This window comes from Emys orbicularis, chromosome 6 (assembly GCF_028017835.1).
Source record: "Emys orbicularis isolate rEmyOrb1 chromosome 6, rEmyOrb1.hap1, whole genome shotgun sequence".
Classification (NCBI taxonomy): Eukaryota; Metazoa; Chordata; order Testudines; family Emydidae; genus Emys; species Emys orbicularis.
Window position 1 is genome coordinate 68,013,008 of NC_088688.1, and position 19,189 is coordinate 68,032,196.

Sequence of the window (19,189 nt, forward strand, 5' to 3'; positions counted from 1 at the left end):
TGCATAAAGTGTTGGGCAGTAGTGATTGTTTATTCACTTTTCTTAGGTAGTGTAATGTTTACACATAACAGATTTTCCTTACCGTTGCATTACTTAAGATTCAGTCTTTCCCAAAGAACTCTAGAATCTAGTAATTCATTTTAAAAAGCCTGCTAGTATTCAAAGCTTTCAGATCCATTTAAGAATGTGAATTATGTATGAATTGTTTGCTGCTGGGAAAACTAAAACAATAAGTATCAGGAATTAATTTCACTCATTCATCTAAATGAGCTGTTAACTTTGAAGTCTACTTAGGAACACTTAATGTCAACACTGCTTATTATATTAGAAACATTTCAATGACTCCTTTATCTAGCACAGCTCCCAATCAATCCATTCCATCCTTAGGAAGGTTCCAAGATTTGAATATCCAAATTGGCAAATATTCTCCTAATTATTCTGTTAAATGAGGTGTTTGACAGGGCCTTAGATATTAGTGCAAAAATTATCGTTATACTTCCGTCAACTAAAAATTATTGGACACCAACAGTGTGGTGGCTTGCTGAGTTCTGTGACTTTTATAGAGCATTCATTGCAGCAGCAGAGGTTGTTCAATTCACTTTTCATCTGTTTGTAATCATCCCAATGCATAAAAATTGAGTGGGGAGTGGTGGAGAGGAGGCATCATTTTGTGTTTTAAATTGTAAGTTCTTTTGGGGGAGAGGGAAAGGATAATACCTGCTTTTATGTTTGTACAATACTAGCTTCTCCTAGGTGCTGCTGGAAACGATAACCCACCAAACAATAACATGAGAAAATAGAAATAGAATCAGTTCACACAAATGTCTAACAATCCTCGCCATTAGTTTTTCCTGCCTAAAAGGCAAATATGCTTTTATAGCTCTTATCGTTAAAGCTGTTTGAAGATATATGGATAAAAGTATACTCCAAAAACACAGCCAAAGGCTATTAAAGGAAATCATAACATTACCACCCATACTAATATGTATATTGTACACACACCTTATTTATGTTTGCATTTCAACTTCATCAGTCAAAACAGCAAATGGGACAATGCATACAGATGTTCCTGAACCAACTTTGCATAAATCATTTTAATATATTAACTGAATATTTATCTGTGGTTTGTTTTCTAATCCATGACAAAACAAACAAACAAAAACAAAAAAACCAACTATTTTATATCACCCTCAAGTGTGCTAGACACGTCACAGAAAACAGATAAAGAATAGGTCCTGTCCCATAATGTTTATAAACTAATGGATGGGTTTGAAACAAACAAGAATATAACATATACCAGGAAGGGGAGCAGTAAGGAAAGACATGGATTTCAGATACACAATTATGATGTTGGGTGTTCATATGTCTTGATAGTCCTTTTGTCTAGTGAAAACACAAACATACGTACATGAGTGTATGTGTGCGCACTGTTTCTGTAGAAGCAAATCTGTAGGCGTAATTTGAATGAGGCAAGATGGAGGCTTGAAAAACAGATTCTGAAGGACCATTCCACACATAATAGGCTAAGAGAGATTTGCAAAGATAAGAGATTAAAGAGGTCTGTCCTTTTTCTTTACATGATTTCTGCTGGATTTTAGTTAAACTCTTGGCCCTGGCTTCTAAGGTGGACTTGAAAGACCTATTTGAAAAAATAAAGTCTCTGATTAAACGTTTTCAAGGAACTGAAGAGGCATTTGGCCCATGTCACACCTATAAAAAAGGTACCATCTACCCAATACCCTCATCATCTCTTGAATCAATTAAGGTGTTTTGAATCTAATATTCGTGATTAACTCAATGTTATGGAACATTTTTCTTAGATTAAATATCTGAGGGTAGTGCTGAAATCAATCACCTACCAGTGTATGAAGAAACGGATCTTGAAATTCATCACAAAACTGTGACACTTGAGTGATTAGTTGTCAGTTTTGTGACCACTTTCAAGATTTGTTCCCTCATGCCCTACCAGGTAACAACAGAGTTTGAAGAATTATATCTTTGTCAAAGTGCCATCAGAAAAGGAGAAAATATGCACTTCTGATGACTAAAGGGAAGCAATACTCACTATTCGCATGCTCGCAAAAAGGTGTAGGTGTAGATAATTCAAAAGACCTTGTTCACAAATTAAAGTGTCTGTTCTACTAGTAGCACCTCAAACACTCTTTGGTATGATTTCCTGATCGTAAAGTACAGCTAAGCATCCCCCAGATCTAAGACATTAAATCCTCTATGTTTCTGGAAGCTATCTAAAAATCCAGAGACTCCATCCTGCATCTTATTATATTTTTTAAAACATATGAGGTTAAGAATGATTCTCCATTTGCTGGTCTTGTTTAAAAATTAAAAATATCGTAAATATAAAGTAACTGATGTGAAACCTCAGTGGTAATCACTTCATGTTTGAGGGCACTGCTGGATTTTGATCGCTGGAAAAACTTTGGTTGAGGCATCTCTTTCTATCCCAGAGCATACTACTCCCACATGATCTCCAAGGTCCACGTTGTCTGACAGTCTTCTACTGAACAGTAAAAGCTTCTCCCTTATTATGGCTAGCCTAGGAAATTGAATTATGAAGATGTAGTTGCATTGTTAGTGAAGGTGTTCTGCCTAGAACCTTGGTGACTGACTCTTGTGCCGTACTTAGACTGGGTTCCATCCTTAGAAAAACCAAACGATTGTTTCCTTGTCTGTGGGGAAAGGTGTCTAATACTTTGACCACTTCAGGTTATCTGAACACCTGGGGTGGGTTTTTTTGTAAGAATTACCCTGTGAGTTACTCACCAAATAGACCATACATCTGGAAAAAAAATTAGGAGGAAGAAATTCCTGTGCTTGACCATCATCTTTCCATGTCACCAGCCATAAGTGCTTTCTTGTTCCTATGTTCATATTCATGGCTTTCACAGAAAAATTTCCATACCCATTCCTTTAACTAAAATAATTTCTTAAGCACTATGCACAATTCCAGGAATAAGTTAGATTGTGCTGTTATTTTAAAAATTGTTTGTAATAATCAGTCAAAAGTTGTTGAAATTTATTAAGACACTTATTTGTTCATTGACTACTCCAGTATTTTCATACAGTACTAAGTTCCAATGTTTATAGTTCCAAACAATACTAGCAAATGAATAATTCTTAACCTCGTATCTTTTAAGTTCAAGTAAACCCCTTTTCTCTTGTGCAAACAGCAGCCTCTCTCTCTCTCTCTCTCACCAATACTCTCCCATTCAAACAAATATCAAAGAGCATCAATAAGTTGTTTGAATAAATTATATCAAGAAACAGTACACTGAAAAAGTGCCTTGAACAAGCTAAAATACTTCATTTTATATCCTTATAGAAAGAATCAATTACAGGGTTTATGGTTTTTCAGAAGCCTTACTCTCTTTTTCTACATGGCCTATGTTCTATTAGCTGTTTCAATTTACTATATACATCTATATAGAATCCGATTCCTTCACATAGAATATGCTCTTTGTACCACCACCTATTAAGGTTGCCTGACAGTGTGGGAAGGTGAGACAGATGTGATGCAGAGATGGGGTGTGCAGGGAGAACTGGGACTGGCTGGACAAAGATTGGAGAAGATGCTGGGGAAGGCGAGGACATTGCAATTGAGCAAGATGGAGGGGATGGGGAACATGGGCAGGAAGGATGACAACTTGGAGGCCAGGAGCGGGAAAGAGATTGGGGAGTATCAAGGAAGGAACAGGGACTTGCTGAGCAAGGACACAGAGAGCAGGGGGAAAGATCTTGATGAAGGGTCAGAATCTGGGGGAAGAGGGGGAACATACAGGTAATCATAACAGGGGCAAAGGAAACAAAAAGTAATGTAGAAGGAAACCCAAATGAACATCTTAAGATGTCTGTATACAAATGCAAGAAGTATGAGAAATAAAACAGAAAGAACTAGAAATTGTAGTGAATAATCACAATTACGACATAATTGCCATCTCGGTGAGATAATTCACGACTGGAATTGTGGTATAGATGGGTACAGCTTGTTCAGGAAGGACAGGAAGGGGGGAAAAGGAAGGAGGTGTTGCCTTTTATTTCAATGATATATACACTTGAACGGAGGTTGAGACAAAAGTGGGAGGCAGATCTGTAGAAAGTCTCTGGGTAAGGATGAAAGGGGTACAGAACAAGGGTGATGTCATGGTGGGGGTCCTACTACAGACCACCAAACCAAGAAGAAGAGGTGGATGAAGATTTTTTAAAACAACAAACAAAATCATCCAAAGCACAGGACTTGGTGATGATGGGGGACTTCAACTATTGAGACATCTATTGGGAAAATACAGCATGGCACAGATTATCCAACAGGTTCTTGCAATGCATTGGAGATAATTTTTATTTCAGAAGGTGGAGAAAGCGACGAGGGGAGAGGCTAGATTTGATTCTGACAAATAGGAAGGAACTGGCTGAGAATTTGAAGGTGGAAGGCAGCTTGGGTGAAAGGGGTCATGAAACAGTAGAGTTCTTGATTTTAAGGATGGTAAGAGGGAAAACAGCAGAATAAAGACGACAAACTTCAAGAAGGCAGACTTCAGCAAACTCAGAGAATTGATAGGTAAGATCCACTGGGAAGAAAGTCTAAGGGGGAAAAAAAGGTTCAGGAGAGTTGGCAATTTCGTAAAGAGACATTATTAAGGACCCAAGAGCAAACTATTCCAATGTATAGGAAAAATAGAAAGTCTGGCTTAACTAGTAGATGATCAATTACCTGAAACTCAAAAAAGAGTGTTATATAAAAAGTGGAAACTAAGTCAAATTACGAACAATGAATATAAAAAACCAACACAGGCATGTAGGGAAAAATTAGAAAGACCAAGGCACAAAATGATATTCAACTAGCTAGGGACATAAAGGGTAACAAGAAAATATTTTACAAAATACATGAGAAGCAAGACGACGACCAAGGACACGGTAAGCCCATTACTCTATGAGGAGGGAAAAAGCAATGGCCAAAGTATGAAATGCCTTTTTTGTTTGTTTTCACCAAAAAAGTTAGCAATGATCAGATGACTAACCTAGTGAACATCAGTGTAAATGGGTAGGATCTGAGGCTAAAATAGGGAAAGGACAAGAATTACCTAGACAATTAGATGTTTTCAAGTTGCCAGGGCCTGACAAAATACATCCTAGAATACTTGAGGAATTGGCTAAAGACATCTCTGAGCCATTAGCCATTATCTTTGAGAACTTGTGGGGGACAGAAGAGATCCCAGGGGACTGGAAAATGGCAAACAGAGTACCTATCTAGAAAAAAGGGAGTAAGGACAATCCAGGGAATTACAGGCCAGGCAGCTTGATTTTGGTACCCAGAAAGATAATGAAGCAAATAATCAATTTGTAAGCACCTAAAACAAAATAAGATAAGTTAACAGTCAACGTGGATTTGTCAAGAACAAATCATGTCAAACCTAACATTCTTCCTTGACAGGGTAACAAGCTTGTGGTTGGGGGAGAAGCAGTAGATATGATATATCTCACCTTTAGTAAGGTTTTTGTACTATCTCACAAGACATTACAACACTGCATTTTTTTTTTAAATAAGCACACAGCATTCTCAACAGATCTCTTGTGTTCTGCCATTAATCCCAATACATTCTGGATTTTTTTCTCGCAGTGCACTGTGGAATACCTACCATGACAGGGTCCTCTGGCTCCTGCTTCTGCTACTGTCCACAAACAGCTCAGAGACCTTTGTGCTGGTCAAACACGTTATGTGGTTTATTTACCCACCACTTTCATACTATATATAGCTCTGATCCAACATTCCTAGGGAGCCCCAGCTCCTGCAACAAGCAGGGAAGGTCAATCTCTCTCCTCCCCCTGTTGCCTACTTTCCCCTTTCTACTTCCTTCCTGTGCCTATTTGTAGCCTCTGCCTAACGGAGAGGCTCTTCCAGCCTTCCAGCTCTCCTCCTCCCTCAAATTAGGAACAGTTCTGTTTAACCAGCTCCATTGTGCATTGCTTGATTGGAGCTGCCGTGACCGGAGGGCTGGCTCAGCCGTTCTTGCCTAGCACTCTGATACACCTACCAGAAGCCACTGAAATTCTGGGACTTGGGATCAAACTGACAAATTCCCATGATTCCTGTCATCCTTATCATTCATCTAGCTTTGGTAAGCAAGCATCATTTTCAAACTGCTGTCAGGCTCTATGAAAGAAAAACTACTAAGTGCTATGATCCTGATTATCATTAATACAAAACAAGCTGATACACATGTTTTGGCAGCAGGATGGTTTTAAATGAGTTGGGAGACAGCCATGGTGGTGCTGCAGTGATGGTTAAAGGAGAATATGAATAAAATTGAGCAGTTACTTGTCCATGAACTTTTCTTGGAGCAGTTTCACTTGGAGTAGCCACTTCTGGGCTAGGCCACTAGCAATGGCTGGTGGGACAGCATAGTGATGCAGACCTGAGATGACCAGCAGTGGTGGCACAACTTCAGGATGACAGACTACATTTCTAGAAATTTTTGTTGGCTTATCCCAGAGCTGGAGAGGCAGAATACCTATATGAGCACTCCCCTAAGCATGGAGAAGTATGTGGCCATTGTTATCTGGAAAATGGCCATCCCAATTGCTACCAGTTTATAGCTAACCAGTTTGGTTTCAGTAGATCAACTTTTGGGGCTGTCATGGAGGCATGCATTGCTATCAAGTAGGTGCTGATGCCACAGCACAGAAGGTTGCTGATGGATTTTGGATGCTGTAGTTACCAAATTGTATTGGGGGCACTAATGGGACCCACATGCCTATTCTTTGTCCCCAAAGCAACTCTCGGAGTTCATAAATAGAAAGGGATATTTCTCCATGGTGCTGCAAGGCCTGGTTGATCACTGAGGAAGGTTCACCAATATTAATGTGGGATGGTCTGGAAAGGTCCATGATACCAGGATCTTAAGAAACTCTGGCCTATTTTCTGCAATGAGAAATTAAACTTTTGCTGCCAGGACCACCATGGACATTAATGATGTTGTGATTCCTACTGTCACTCTGAAAAATCTAGCTTGCCTATTTCCCTAACTTATGAAGTCTTTTACTTGGACTGAAGAAAGGACCTATTTGACTATATCTTTATTAGCTGCAGAAAGACAGCGAAGTGTGCATTTGGAAGACTGAAGGGAAGGTGGAGGTGCCTCATGACAAAGGCTGGAGGATGCTGAGTAACATCTGCCTTGTGTTAAAATGTGCTTGCTGCATTTTGCACCACATCTGTGAGAGCAGGGGATTCAGCCTCATTGATGGGAGTAGGGTGACAGAGATGGAGATACTTTCAGAATATTATGAACAACCAGAGAGGTTACCTCTGCTAAATATCACAACTGGGCAGGGACACCGGGTCAGGGATGACTTGTACTCCTAGTATGAGGCTAAAGAGTAATGGAGAAAAATATGTATACTTTGGTGCAAGGATTTTAATATGCTTTGTGCAATGAATATGACAATTTTCAACCAAGCTGTAAATAAACGAACCAAGTTCTGAATAATAAATGTTATTGAACATAACAGTACAAATTTAAATCCAGTGCCAACTTAAACCAAAAGTGCATGCAAAGGAGAGAGGCTCCCATCTGCCCAATATGGCAGTGCCTTGACAGTACCCAGCACAACGTTATTTAAATCCCCCAAGACAACTGCATTGTAATATAGCACCTAACATTTACTGGAAGAGGTCCCAACCCCAGCACCATCAGGATGATTCTCCTCCTGGGATGGGGGTGGGGATCTCACCTGCAACACCAGCACTGTCTCAGCCTCAGGGTTTTGTGGATCAAATTAATCCTACCATGGATAGCCAATCTGCTTGGGTCCTAATCAGCATCCTCTGGGGTGTCTTCAGTGCCGTCCAGAATATGTCAGGGTTTGCTGATGGCCTCCCCTGCACAAATCCAGTCCAGCTCTTCACAGCAGGCTCAGGACCATGCAAGCCTCCCCCCAGCAGTGGTCATTATCCTCTGTTTTTGTAACCCTGATGGAGCATCTTTCTTTTGTTGTGGCACTAGATCAGGGCCCTAGAGTGCCCCGTCCTTCATTTGGTTTGATATCCTATCATATATTTTGGCATTCTGGTATCTGGTGCTATGATGGGACTGGACTGTTTCCTCTCCCCAGACGGAAAGGAAGTCCAGGACCTCAGCAAGGGAACAACTGGGAAGTACAGAGCACAGCGGCTGAATACAGCTGCTGTATAACCAGTATGTGACTCTGGGTGCATGAACTCTCCAGGAGCTGCAATCACAAAGTGCTGCGCACGAGAATATAAATAGCAAGGCAACATTAGGTCAAGATGACTGCAACAGAAGGCACACAGACAAGCATCGAATTGGCCCTGTCAACACTGGTTCTCCATTTGTGAGGTACTCCCTCCACGCATCTGAAGAAGAGGTTTTTTACCCACGAAAGCGTATGCCCAAATAAATCTGTTAGTCTTTAAGGTGCCACCAGACTCCTTGTTGTTTTTGTGGATACAGACTAACACGGCTACCCTGATACTAGACACAGGCTTATGCAGGTGTGCAACAATGCAATAAAGGATAGCAGTCAGAGTACTGCCAGAAGGGGAATAGCTTATCTGAATCCACACCTACATTATTGCAGAATAACTTCTTCTGAATTTGAGTAAATTCACTTCCATAGTAGATTAATGAATGTTGAATGTGATGCCAGAAAATTTCTGGGGAAAAGTTTATCTGGACATAAGGCAATAGATCCTGAAAAATACCTGAGTTAACCTGAAATAATTTTCAAGTGTAGACCAGCCCTACATTCTGTTGTTGGAAACTTGCTGGCTTTTATTCCAAAATGTGTTACATTTGAAAAACTAGAACGTATTTTCAAAAACAGCCAAAGTCATGATGAATTCCAACACATTTTTAAGCTAAGGCCTTTCGTGGCTTCTATTCATGGGAAAACTGATATGCCAGTGAGACCTGGATCTCTAAAAAACTCTCCTCTCCAGAAAGAGGTTGGAAACATTGCATGTCGAAATTCCAGTCCAGGGTTGTGAGTTCAATCCTTGAGGGGGCCATTTAGGGATCTAGGGCAAAACTCTGTCTGGGGATTGGTCCTGTTTAGGGGGAGGGATAGCTCAGTGGTTTGAGCATTGGCCTGCTAAACCCAGGGTTGTGAGTTCAATCCTTGAGGGGACCACCTAGGGATCTGGGGCAAAATCAGTACTTGGTCCTGCTAGTGAAGGCAGGGGCTGGACTTTATGACCTTTCAAGGTCCCTTCCAGTTCTAGGAGATAAATAAAATTAATGGAGATATCACTGCAAGATCACAAAATATTCTTTCAGTGCGTGTGCTCAAGTACTTTAATCTTTCATTACACGAAGGATGGTCTTGTACCTAAAGCACCAGGTTAGACGTCAAGAGATCTGGGCTGTATTCCTAGCTCTGACTGATTATGGGCGGGAAGTGGCGCAGGCCGAGGGATGTGCTGGCTGCCACTTCCCGCCGCCCGCATTTGGCCTGGAGCGGCGAACCGCGGCCAGTGGGAGCCGTGATTGGCCAAACCTGCGGACGCAGCAGGTAAACAAACCAGCCCAGCCCGCCAGGGGCTTTCTCTGAACAAGCGGCAGACCGACTTTGAGAACCACTGGTCTAGAGATCATGGTACAGTCTTCAACCTGGACTAGCACCCAGAGTACAAGCCTGCTGGGGACCCAGAGTACATACTTTGGTTGCTAGCCGGTGCCACCACATCTATGTTAGCTAGATTGAACTAGCATGGATAGGCATACCTGTGATACAGTCACACCTTCACTTGCAGTGTTAATCACTACTGTGATGGCCCACTGCTTCTTGAGGATGCACTCAGAGAAACAGAACCTGTGGACCACTATTCTCAAATATTTAAGTTGATTATGCTTCTGCGTATTACGCATTGTGGACAGATGAAGAAGAAAGATTGCGAGAGGAGAGAGGGAGAGATTCTGAAAGTGAATGCGGAAGGAAAGAGTAGTGATGGAGGCAAGTTTTTAATACACATTAGAGATTTAATATTGGGAAGATGTATGAGTTTAGGGAAAACGCTTCACATCAGCTTGTCTAATTAAATCTACGTCTAGTTCATAGTAATATGTATGTTAAAAAGTTACTTGAAGTCAACAAATAAATACCGTAGGTTTCTAAAAATTCTGTTAAATTTGCAGTTTATATATTGATCAACCAGTCAGAAGCAAACACTAAATAGCATCGGTACACCATAGACCCTTTCTAGTAACACATTACTTTTCTGCTTTGTCAAGAACTAAGTGTTTTTCACAAAATGTAGTATAAGCAGCTCATTTCAAGGACATATTAAAGGAAACTGATGCATGTTTAAATTCTGTAAGTTGTAAATATATCACTATCGACAGTAGACAAAGTCATACATCATTATGTACACTATGACAAGGTTCTCTAACAATCAATTCAGAATGACAGATAGATTAATTACTTTCTAGTTTTGTCAAACTCCGCTGAAAAATGTGGCTCATACATGCAAAAGATCAAAACCTAGGCAGTCTACATCAAATAATACAGATCCAAAAATCCATTCTGACCAACTATTGACATTTTATGAACCCCTACCTCAGTGAACCGTTTCTGACAAAGGGTTTTATTTGTTTTCACCTTTTTTTTTTTTTTATAATTTATGTTCTTTTATTTTCAGATTTTCTATTATTCATGTACTGCCATAAAGAATTTCCAAAAAAAGTTGCTAGCGTCACATTAGCTCCCCCTTCTTCTTGTGACATATCTATAATACCAGTCAAATACAGAGACAAAAAATTAAGGCCTCTTGGCATAAAAAATAATAATTATTTATTATTATTATTATTATTATTAACAGCAAAAAGTATCTACTTTCAAATTAACATTTAGCAGATCTGCAAATCTGAGAAGAGGAAACAGAAGGCCAATATACAATTATTACTTTAAACTATCTTGTTCAACTTATTTAATAAAAACAAAAACACTTTTAAAATATATTTTTAAAAGCAACATTCATAAACTAAGCAAAACAAATTTACAATCTTAAAAGTAAATCAAGAAACCACGCGCATGGCAAAAATGGCACTTACAAGAGCTATACTACTGCCAAAATAAAATATTACAAACTATTAAAGCTCAAAAGGTGGGGATAAGAATAGCCTATCAAAACAGGTTACCTTAAATGTAGTGGCTTTTAAAATATTCACAGTGATAGAAGCAGAGCGCACTTCACTAATTAAAAAAAAAAAAAAAAAAAAAAAAAAAGGACCTTGAAAACATATTACAATATTATTGCACAGGAAATAGCAGCCACTTAAAAAAGCTTAAAAAACACTTCCAAAGTTCTACTGCTTTCCAGCAAAGTTATCTGCCATCCACATATAGTCACCAGTCAGATAAACATTACAAGATGTTGTTATTTTACATCTGATAGTCTTTACAATGGTTAATATTCCTATACAATATTTTATCATAATTTAACATGAATAAACTACTCTCTTTTTACAAACATTGAAGTCTCCACAGTATCAAACGTAACACTTTAAGTTTATAATACAATTCAAGAATACTTCTACAATTCAGAGAGATAAAATGTAAAGTATTGAATACATTCAGGTTAATGTGTGTGCCATAAGCTAAACTTCCAACTAAACGCTACCAATTAAAATACTACTACTAGAACAGTAAGATACTGCTAGCAAACAAATTACTTTTACAGTGTGGTAACAGTGCACAGAAGCTGTCAATAAGAAACCACTCCACAATTTCTGAGAGCCATGCTGTTATCTTTACAAACTAAAAATCCTACTATGCATTTTAGATTGATTATATTTGCTATCAATAAAGTAAAATTACAGCTTTGAATAACAGCCAGACAATGGCTAGTCATGTTAAAATGTCAGGAACTAAATCCAAATATTTAGTCACATATTATGTTTTTCTACTATTGAACTAAGCAATCAAAATTTAGACATTTCCTAAAAAGGACAAATTAGTTTTCTCAGCATAATAAATGGGTTGGCACTACATATTAAACTGTTCAAATTTTATTGGTTAGCTATGTCCTACCTACAGTTGTATTTTAAAAATTCAAATAAAATAAATATTCAAATAAATATTCATGTAGATGTCACTGGTTTTCTTAGTGAAGCCGTGTTACTGAAAATGTCTGATCTTAAGTAGGAAAAATCTGTTTAATTTTAAATTGTACGCTAAGTACTATCTCCGAGTTTAAATCTTAGCTGCATATGTGAATTTAACTTATTTTGATTTTCCAGTTATTAAAATTCATTACACAGGCATCAGTATATATCAATGTCTTCATGTATGCTTGTGCATAAATATAATTTATTTACACATATGCATTTTAGAAAAGGAAGATATGCCTTGAACTAGCTTTCAAAATCTCTTGCTTTGTTTACTACCAGGATTCTCAACATGCTTAGGCCTCAAAATTAAGCTTCTTTTAAAAAAAATTATGTAGCTTAGGGGAATAAAACACAACATGTTCATAGTGCTTTTGGATAAAATTAAATATAGTGCAAGAATCATTAAGTAAAAACAAACCAACAAACCCATCAGTGGTACTAATAGATATTACAGAAACAACGAGATGTATAACCATATCATCACAAATTTCAGGTTTGCAAGCACTTTTGTTTATCCTTGGGACCTACCCTGTGCACCATACTTTTTTGTTTAGTTTCATTTTTTAAATTGTTCAGCCTTGTGGAGAAATGAGATGAAAACAATGAATTAAAAAAAATAAATCATATTTTAATTTAGAATATCCCATACAATTTAAAGATATCTTAAATTTAAAGCCTGTCTTAATATTATCCCTTTAATATGAATCAAGACCACTGCATATATCTACAGATAGTATAAATGTGTGCATTTAATTTGCATAGTGTATTTTACTGAAATGCAGATTTGAATATATAAATTACAAATGGCAATGATCTATAATAAAGCAATGGTATCTAATCTATAATGAAGACATACAAATATGAGCCAGGTGCCTAACGGTCTATTGTTTTTAAACACAACAGATGCTTATGTCTGTTTTGTTTTATTAGAAGTGTTCGCTAACTCTTTTCCATTGACAGTCTTGTGGAGTTTTCATTCACTAGCATATAAAACACAAAAGTAGAGTCAGCCTTGGTAAATGAATTTGATTATACTTTATCACTATGTTAGGAATACTGTATAATCAATTATGTACAATATAACATTATTCTGAACATTAAAAGCGTATACATTAAATATACATTTTAAAAGTACATTGATCAAGCCTCTGTGTATAGAAGACAAGATTCAAAATATTGGAGTACTTCCCATACTGGCACTTATTTCTATACATGAAAACCAATATGCTTGCCCAAAAATACCAAAAAAAAACCCCAAAACCCAGCAGCTGTGCTGTAATCTGCAACTGTTAATCTCCTTTACATAAAGAGAGTGCGAAAATGCTCACACTGTTACTAATGATCTTCTCCATTTCCAAGAGTGGATGTCCTCTTACTAATGTAACATAAAAAGAAAACAATTTAACCCAGGACTAAAATGTAGATAAAATAAGAATTTTTTAAGAAGCCATTAGCTAAAGTGCTTTTATATGAACAATCAATAATTTAATTGCAATAATTTATTTATTCCAATTTTAAAAATAAAACACTGAAGTATTTTCGAGTCATATTGATACAAGCAGAGTATGAAAATGGACAAATAGTATATAGAACCATTTTATTGCATGTTTAGCTTTTGTCAAATGCAAATTTCCTAGTTAAATTTGAAATAAAAATGAACATTCACACTTCCTAAATAAAGGGTAAAACGTACAAGACCTGTGATGTTAAAAAGGAGCTCAATTGTGCTCAGCATTTTAGACGATTGGGTGCTAAGACACTATCATTACTGCCTTCCTCTTATCCTGATGAGCCTATTTATCCCTCCCAGTTTCTTCCACATAAACCCTATTTTTATGAAAAAGAGTAATGAACAAGCACAGGGTGATGAAAAAAGGCAGGATTTAGTTCATATTTTTACATATATATTTTTTTCAATGCTGTGAACATTGTTAGTAATATTTTAGGCAAACATTCCTTCCTTAAACTACTTACCTCCATTAAGGCTCATTAGATTTATGAAATACTGTGGTCCTTAATATGACAGCGTACAGAAAATGCCTCACTTGTTGAAGTCCTCTACATTTTGTCCTATATGCTACCAAACAAATAGTGAAGACTACAGAAAATATATTCAAATGACTACCGTATGAGCTGAGGGAACTGAAAATATATAACTGGGCATAGAGGCCTATTAGATTTATTTATTTATTTAAAACAAAAGAGTCATTAGAACTGAAAGCACATATCCCAAAGAAGGTCAGTATCCAAAAACAGTCAGTAGAACCTCATTAATAACTAGGAACCCTATTAAATATTGCTCAAGTTTGTAAAGTAGCAAGTAAATTAAAAAAAAACAGGGCTAAAGCATCACAAACAGTTTAATTTATTTTGACAAATGTAACTTACTTTTAATTATTTAGAATAAATGTCATTATGTTCTATGTTTAAAAAAAAATGAAATCTTAGTAATCTGAGACCTCATCACAGCCCTATGATACTAAATCTTTCCTGAGAAGTGAGTATTGTTGGTGCTTTTTATTTGCAAGTCGTAAGAATGCTTTTGTAACAGCACAGAAGTTAGTACCGTAGATTGCTTTGAATAGTAATTAGGTATTTGCAATGGCTTTTCCATAAGGCTGAAACAGAAATCGACTGTAACACAGCTGCCAGTCTATTATTACACTCTAACATCAAGGTTGTTTAATTTACTTTGGGGTAAGACAGAGAAAAAACACAATAGAGTACAGGATCCAAAGGTGAGCTGCACTTTACTAATGGCTTTCTCCACACACATTTTCCACCATCCGGAATTTTTACAGAGGGTTCTAATTTGGTGGGTACTGCCCCATCCCTTACAATATTTCAAACATTTTGAATTCCCTTCAAGAGAAAATCCTTCCAAACTCCCACATATTCCATGACATAATGTCTCCATCCCCCCGCAGGATAAAATCCTACAAAAATAGAAACTGGTTATTTTCATTTTGTGCATGTCAGTTGCAAAGTAAGACTTTGGCTGTAATAGATAACTTTACACCACTGATCATGCTTGGCAAAGGAATGATAGGACCCCCAAGTATAGAATTAAAAATCTTACTACTTTAGAACATAGCGCTTTTGAGGCAAAGATAGAAAACAAGATCCTGGCCCCAAGGAGCTTCCATCTAAATTGCTTTCCACATTGTAACAAAATTACTTAAGTAACAAAAATAGTTCACATTATTTTCAGCTTGAAAAGTCATATTATTTTTCAAGTCATTGATTGCTTTAATTCGACCACTGAGCCACAGCCACTGAAAAGAGGGAGGACAAGAAACTATGAAAAAAATAGAAGACATTAAGGTGTTTGTTACTGTCTACTGTATTTGGAAAAAAGCCCTGAAATTTTAATTGTTCTTATAGAAAACAAAAATGCAAAACAAATACGGTAATATGATTTTCTAACTTTCTTAGAAAATTACATATATGGCAGAAGTATCAAAATATATATCCTAGTAATCTGAAAATTTAATAGCTTGGTAGATTTTTAATATTATACACAACCAGCAATAGCAGTCACCATTTTAACCAAACTAACATTAATTGCATCACCAGTTTCTAGCAATTTATGGAAAGGGTACACTGCTACTAAGATCATAAGAAGAAGAAAATTTCCTTCCAAGAGCATATTCAGAGTATGAAAAAACAGACAGTAAATAGGAACAAAATGTTTGAGCCTTCAAGTGCAACTTTTATATTTCCTAATTTATCAAAGCTTTAAATTTGGCATTTCTATTTATATTACCATTTGAATTTAAAATATCTCACTGCTGCCAAGGTTTGTGAACCTTGTATTCAGCAGATGGTCAATTTAAGTATGGGACTGAATGAGATGGTTGCTTGTTTTGTTTTCTAAATAAGATATTTAATAATCACCCTCTTGCAAACCTTTAGGATGTAAAACAGATTTCTGTCCCTTAAACATGTTTGACATTTATACATTTTGCAGATTTATTAGGTTTTATGTCTACAAGTCCAATTATAAACTGCCCACTGAATGTAGCAATACATTTTTAAATATCCGCAACAAAAAACTTATTAATACAGTCATACTTAAGACTTCCCAGAAATGACACTTTATTTACATTTTAAAATGCATGTGGTGCTGTATAATAGTTTAGGCCTCAAAATACTCCTTAATTAATTATAAAGGACTGCCATAAACAATTCAGGGATTCTGATGGCAGAGATGTTATTGCTTAAGAGCATTACAGCTGCTAAAAAAATACTAGATTTTAATTTTAATTTTTCAGGAGAGTGTTAGAGTTTACTGAATTAGACCAATCCTGCTACTCTTGAAATCATTGCCAAGACTCCCCCTGGACTCACTGGGAGCAGAACTGGTCCCTTTTAAGTTCTGTAAAAGAGGTTCAGAATTATTTTACAGCAGCTCTAACTAAAATTCAACTGAGCTCTCATATTCCTCTGGCTATTTTAAAAACAACAACATTCTACATTATTTTTATTTTACAACACAAAAAGAAGTACTCTAGTGTGGCAGTAGTTTAAAATAGTTATTTAAAAATAATAAATATATAATTTCAAGTGTGGAATTCTTTAGAATTCATTTTCTGACACCTAAGACCCATATATTTTTGAAATTTTTCCCTTACTTGAAATCTGTTCTGTTTATTGGTATTCACTATGCAAATGATACGGTTCCCTAGACAATTAAATCAAAGGGCCAGTTCTAACCAGTAATAGTAGGTAAATACAGAGATCAGATTATATAAACCGATTTCAAATGTTTCTAACCTGCTGCACTTGAAAAATGGTTCTAAAAAGACTCAAAACCCCACGGCCTTACCTAAAAAGACCACTGAAACATCTTGCAAACTTTGCTGATAACATTCCATTTCACTATTACTGAGCACTAGATTACCTCATAGCTAAGATCGTCAAATCTTCACTGTATCCTTAATTACAAAGGGCATATTTTTACTCCTGTAATAAATTTACTCTTTTGAAGTCCTGCAACTTCCTAGAGCTCATTATTTACCTCTGTTTATTTCCTTATTTTTTCCCCAATATCCATCTCCCTTTTCTTTATATTCATACCTTTTGTTTTCGCTTTTCTTCTTCCTTTCTCTTACTATACCAGTCTGTTTTGTCATCTGTTCTCATTTGTTACTTTCTTTCAGTTGGCAGCACATGAACCCTACAGTGGATGCCCCATTTAGTTAGGTCTTAGAATGTCAAGTAATTCTTGTTATAAAAGCCAGTTACCATCTGGGAAGGGATAGAGGGGGGCTTTAACCCACCAGAAAAGCCTGCCCAATAAAACTCAGACTTCACAGACAGTAATTATAACTTCTCATACACACAGACTATGGTCTTGGAAAGCTTCCAAACTCTCCCTCCTCCCCCCCCCCCCCCCCACACACACACCTTGTTTGTTCAAAGCAGTCTAGAGAAAAAGATACTAAATTAAGTAGGACCCTATAATTTAGTGGATCTCAAGGGTCTTTGGAATTCTAATGGATTTAAATTAAGTCTTCCTCCAAGAAAATATCCTCCGACCTCCAAAATACTACTTGAAATGTGTGTGCACACTCTCTCTCTCAACCCCCTCCGCCCTCTCCCCACCACCTTTTAGAATTTCTACAATTATTTTTCACTCGCTTGCTTCTTGGGAATTCAAGAGGCAGTTTGGTTTGGTCAATGTGCAGACTTCTCCCCTTCTTAATGTAAAGTTTTTATAAATATGAGACTGTTTTATTGTATTATTAATTATACCTCAGCAGTCAAAAAACAACTTTAAGACATAACTAGTTTTAAATTCCTTAATGCAACAGTGAAAATTCAAGACTTAATTATCTTTTATAAAGCTGATTAGAATTTTTACAGGCTACTGTACATACATTTTTCTAAAATTGTCATCAAGTCACAGGTTGTATATTCATATCCAAGGTGTTTATACCATTTTAGGACACAGTATTTTAATTGTTCATTATTTTAATGTTCCAGGCACAATACACTAGCCATGCTGAATATACCAGACACACCCTAATATTCCATTGGTACTAATGGCATGTTAATGACTGATAGCACAGCAGATGTGGTTGCTCACCAGGACAGAAAAGTTTCAGCATATAAAATATACCTGAAGTATCTGCCATGTTAAATTGAAATAAAGTTACTTTTTCTATTTGAAATTCCCTGGTTTTCTGAACAGTTGAGATATTTAGTAGTCAGCTCTGTGCACTGTTAGAAAAACTACACATTTTAGTAAAAATGCATTTTACAGCAACATAGGAGAATTAAGTGCTTTAGGCCAGTTCAATAAAAAGAAGAACTGATTCATACAGAGCTTTCTCCAAAACCCCTCAAAATCAAGACAGAGACTCCCATTGACTTCAGTGGGCTTTGGATGAAGCTTTTAATATAGTGGCTCAACAAAAAATATTATTTTCTTACTGTGATGATCCTTTGTTATCTACTCCAAGACTTAAGGTGGATGACTGCAGTAAGTTCTGAGCCTAATGGGAGAAAGAGATGGGCTCCTTCTCACTGTGTCCTGTGGCTGCAAATCATTCAATGAAAGGAACTAAACCAAAGTACCAGAAAGCTTGAGAATTTAAATTTCGAAAGTGTCAAGACACACAAAAGTTAAGGTTACTGTTTCAGTATCAACTTTGTACGTAACAGGTAGGAGAGTTGTCCAAGTTCATGTAGAAATGGAAACCTTAACTGAATTAGGAACAGTATGTGTGATCATAATTTTACACATGCTGAGACATTCCAATGCTTCCAATGGAAGCCTGCTGGACCCATCAACCAACTCCTCAAAATTATCTACCAATCCTAATATCTTAATTTACTTCCCCAAGGAACCAAGACTCTGACAAAGTCAAGAGGGAATGTTTTATATATTAAAAATACACAGAGTGACAACATGGGCATTTGGAATACTGTGCATACTATTTTTTCTCAAGGAGATTTAAGTTCTACACATGCACTGCTATGCAGTTTTGAAATGCTTCTAAATTTATTTACATAAAAATTTCACACTTATGGTATTCCTC

The 19,189-nt window shown here is 36.8% G+C and overlaps 1 protein-coding gene across 1 annotated transcript in view; it reads right to left on the reverse strand.

Annotated features, from left to right (window-relative positions):
* The window catches only part of FBXL17 (F-box and leucine rich repeat protein 17), a 470,061-nt gene that overhangs the window by 374,559 nt on the left and 76,313 nt on the right, over positions 1-19,189 (reverse strand). The gene's annotated exons all lie outside the window — the stretch shown is intronic.